Source organism: Ursus americanus, chromosome 35, assembly GCF_024610735.1.
Source record: "Ursus americanus isolate L20-20 chromosome 35, mUrsAme1.1.p, whole genome shotgun sequence".
NCBI classification, from domain to species: Eukaryota; Metazoa; Chordata; class Mammalia; order Carnivora; family Ursidae; genus Ursus; species Ursus americanus.
In genome coordinates this window covers 11,105,527-11,110,153 of record NC_142161.1, presented here as the reverse complement: position 1 = coordinate 11,110,153, position 4,627 = coordinate 11,105,527, and the positions used below count along the sequence as shown (strand labels likewise).

The following is a 4,627-nucleotide window of genomic DNA, read 5'->3' as shown; positions in this document are numbered from 1 at the left end:
CGCTGACCCATGGGCAAGTTAAGCCAGGTAAGTTGGTCATGGCAGAGAGAAGAGTAAAGCAAATGGGCATTCACTTCCTGGTCAAGTGAATTCATCACCCGCCCTTTTTTTGAATTTTATTTTTAGGCAATCTTTACACCTGACATGAGGCTCAAACCCACAACCCTGAGATCAAGAGTCACATGCTCCACCAACTAAACCAGCCAGGGGCCCCTATTCCCTTTTGAGGCCAGTTGTACTTCCTGGCTGGGAGATACTTGGTATTCATCCAATAAATTCCAGTTTTGCTTAAGTACTTTGAGGGGATTTCAGTTCCTTACAATCAACTGAGCCCCAAGACCCAATCAAATGCTTTATTTAGGCAAAGGAAATCATTGTAAAAGGTTCATCCTGGGGCTTTTACTCTTTTTCTAAGAGATGGCATTGGTGTCAGTGTTTTTGCCTTTCTAGCAGAGGTGGGAGTGTTTGTGAATTTCCCATGGAAGACTCAGAAGAGGAACTTTTCTCATTTTAAACTTTCCCAGCAGGGATGCCTGGTTGGCTTGGTTGGTTAAGCATCTGACTCTTGGTTTCCACTGGGGTCATGATCTTGGGGCCTAGGATTGAGCCCTGCGTCGGGCTCCATGCTCAGTGAAGAGTCTGCTTGAGGATTTTCTCTCTCCCTCTGTCCCTCCCCAGCTCTCTCTCTCATAAATAAATAAATCTTAAACACACACACACACACACACACACACACACACAAACTTCCCCAGCATTAGGAAATTCTCCTTCTGCTTCTCCAGTTGATTTCAGATCTGTAGGAGTTGGAGGGAAGGACTGTGCCATGATTCTCACCTCTGGGACTTCAGAGCAGCCTTGAAATAAGTGGTGCTCAGCTCTGGGTGCCCCTAGGGGACAGTAGACTTCTTTCTGAGCAAGCTTACACCTTGGGATTTCTGTTGTACAGAGTCCTTGTCAGCTCCTTCCCCACTCTTACTCCCTGCCATCTGACTCATTAGGATCCTAGAAGGCTCAGAATTCAATGTTTCTTCACAGGTGTTTTATTTCCTTAAAACAACAACAACTTTGAAATGTATCATCACCCACTAAGCATTTATTGTGTTACTATAATGGACATTGTGGTTGTCTGTGTGACATTCATATTGCCTTTCCCCATGCATAACACCTGTCTACTGAGTCTCCCCAGTTTTACACACCAGTGCATGGCATTCACCTGTGCACAATGGCAGTTCATGGGTCTCCAAAGCTGGGACTCCTGGTCATTGAGAGACGTCACGTTCTCTCTTCCCCGGATGTTAAGGAGAAAGTGCTTTGCACTGGTAGCTGCTGGCAGGCCTCTTGCAACGGAGATGACAGCCTGAAGGAGAGGAAACAGATGGAGTAAGCAGAGTGAGTAGAGCTGCAGAGAGGTCTAGCTGGATCTCATGTGCATAATGCCTGAGGCTTACGTTGCTTATGGACTTTGAGGTACAGGTGCCAATGAATTCCCATTATTATTTAAGGCAGTGTGAGTTCAATTTTCTATTATTTTCAGCATAAAGTATTCTGATATAGAACTTTTAAATTCATTTACTTCTCTCAAATTTTGGGTTACTGATTTCACATTCAAATCTGAGCACCTTCAGTGTACTGGCACAGCACTAGGCTTTTGCCCTCATGACAACCTTATGAGGTAGATAATACTCTTATTGAATTTCCACTTTCAGATGAAGATACTCAGGTTCTGAGAGATTGTGACCTCTCTAAAGATGCAAAACTGATAAGTAGCAGTCAAGTCTGAATTTGAGCCTATTGCAAATACTATATTATATCTATTTATTATAGAAAAGAAATTAAAGATAAAAATTCAGTTTTTAGATAGTTGGCAGTAATCACTCGTATTTGTGAAATACTTTCTATATGTCTGAAGCATATCTGAACACATGTTACCACCAGGTTGATGAGTATCAACTGTAGGTGCGGATTGATACAGAGGCCAGACACAGAGAGTACCTAGGAAATGAGTCAAGCTGTGTGTATCCAACTAATGCAGGGAGAATGTGCTACACAGTAAAAAGATGAACAGTGTTCTCCAGTGACAGGCACGGTGTGTAAGCCTGTGGGTCTTCTGGAGAGGGCTTCGATGTCATTGTATAGGATTAAGTCTGAAAGAGTGAGGAGCACCTTGGGACTTGCAGACAGTGTCACTGAGAAGCAGGCAGAATCCGCCTCCACCCCAAGCGCAGCTGGATCTTTATGATCAGATCATCAATCTTGGTGTTACACAAGATGACATAGAGACTGGCATAAAATAAGCATCATATACATACCTTCTTATTTTGTTCTTTCCAGTTTTAAAAATATGAAACATTTTGTAAATTTGCATGTCCTTGCACAGAGGCCATGCTCATCTCTGAATTATTCCAATTTTAGTATATGTGCTGAAGCAAGCACCACACCTTCTTTTAACGTATTTATTCTCCCTAGGCTGGCACGGTGTGGTCTAGGACCTTTCTGGTCTCAGAGCTGCAGAATTAGAGCAAGGGTCAGTTATCCTGATGGTTCTGAGAATCTTACAAGCCCTCAGACTAGCTATAAATCTATCAGAGTATTGATTCTAATTTTACAGATGGGAAAGTTAAGATAATTAAGTGGGGGGGTTTTAAAATTATTTGGCCTTCAAGTGCATTAGGCAGTAACTGAACTGAATGAAAACTAAGGTATTTTGCCTGGCTCCTCAATCTTTGTTCAACTAGAATGCATTAGCTTTTCACCTACGGGAGGTTACCTAAACCAATTTTGTTGCAAATGAAGCCCAGAATAAAAATTAGGAACATCATTGGGGGTCGAGGCTGTGCCTTTAAGTATAAAACCCAAAAAGAGTAAGCCTGAATTTGTTTGTAGTAATTAATGTTGAAGAGTTGGTAACGGGACTAGACACATAGTTTAATCAGACTGCCTGGTGGTCACCCAGAACAGACATGCTATGACACCTGTGACACTAATGTGGAAAAGCCACGGTTTCTTGGTCAAGAGAGAGACTGTCAATCCTCAGGACAATGCTGATTTCCCAGCACAGTGAGGGGCTTTAGGGCCATAAAGTTTCCAAGGCTTTCCCCTGTGTATTTTGATTAGTGCGTTTTGATAAAGTGGGCAATAGTTTCTTTTCTCATTCCTAAGGTCCCCTTTTCGTGCACCAGTAACAACCTAAAGAAGTCTTCTACCACCATTAATTCTAAATGCTCTTAGCTAATTTAGCGGTATTGGATAGACTAGAATTGGGGGCATCTTAGATAATGGATAATTTCAGACAGCTCCCATGACTCACGTTCTCATTCACTCAGAAATATTTATTGACTGCATTCTGTGTGCTGGTTCCTGGCTAGAGAGTAAAGAGCAAACAGATGTGATTGCTGCCCTGCTGAAGCTTGTAGTTTACTGGGGAAGGTAGCATCAGATGTGTAATTACAAAACATGATGGATGGAATAGAAAAGATCTGAGAGTTATGAAGACATATGCCAGGGGATCACATTTTGGATTGGGGTACCACCTCCTGAGGAAGTGATTCTTTATGCTGAGAACTGAAAGATGAGAAAGCACGAGAAGGTAGAGTGGGAACAAGAGTTTCCTAAGCAAAAGAAAAGGCAGGTTACTTGTGGTGGTGGAGGAAAGAATTGGTCCTGTTGGAGTAACTGAAGCTGGAGTATGTGAGCAGGGAGGGAGAGAGATGACAGGCAGCGGTGGGTAGCTGCAGGCCCATGCACTTTGGTCATTTGAGCTTTGGAATCTTGAGATATCTGAATTTAAATCTTGGCTTCTACTTTTATTTATGATCTTGGACAAGTCACTTAATTTCTTTGTGAGTCAGTTTCCACCGCATTGAAATTATCTCCTGGGCAAACTAATGCAGAATGAGTGAATCTAAATGTCTGGTCCATAGCCCTGCCGGTTCCTTCTCTCCACCATCTGCTTCCTTTTCTCTTCCTGCATTTTTACTCAGAGCTATTGACGTAGTTGGATAGTTATTTAACATTGGTTTTCTTGGCCCTTTCCCATTATCTTGCAACCTGAATAATCAAAAACTGAATGATCTGGAGTTAAATATTATTTAAGAAATTTCAGTTACATCATTGATGTTACCTTTATTAATTATAACAGATGCATTTAGAATTAATTGTCACAGTCTACCTTTGCTCTTGAGTCTACCCTTGAGAGATACTCAGGTTCGTGTTGGCTTAACGTTTATTTACAAAACAGCTGTGATTCTTTTTTTAACTTGGAAAAGATTGTTTTGATGCATAATATGAAAGCTGACTGTGTGACTTAGTAAACCAAAAATATTTACTCAGAAAACATTTCATTGCAGTTATCTGTCATGAGAAAAGGCAGCTTTTGTTTCAGTGCAATGAATGCAACATAGCATGTTTTGGTTTATTAGGTCTGTTGATTGAGAGTGGTTGTAGGAAAACACTTGGGTAAATATTCCCAAATATAACAAGTGCCCCAGATTCTCAAACATTAGGAAGATGTCACAGGATATACTCATTCTTCCAGATCAATGAACTAGATCACAGAATTCTTCTGTTTCTTTCTTTCCCCACCCTTACTATAATAAAGTCTATTGTGAAGGAACTTCTCGAAGTGGTA

General features: G+C 41.3%; 1 pseudogene; it reads right to left on the bottom strand.

Moving 5' to 3' along the window:
• Nucleotides 1-2,335: 2,335 nt before the first annotated feature.
• On the bottom strand, nucleotides 2,336-2,433 carry LOC123795818 (U6 spliceosomal RNA; annotated as a pseudogene).
• Between the last annotated feature and the right edge of the window lie 2,194 nt (nucleotides 2,434-4,627).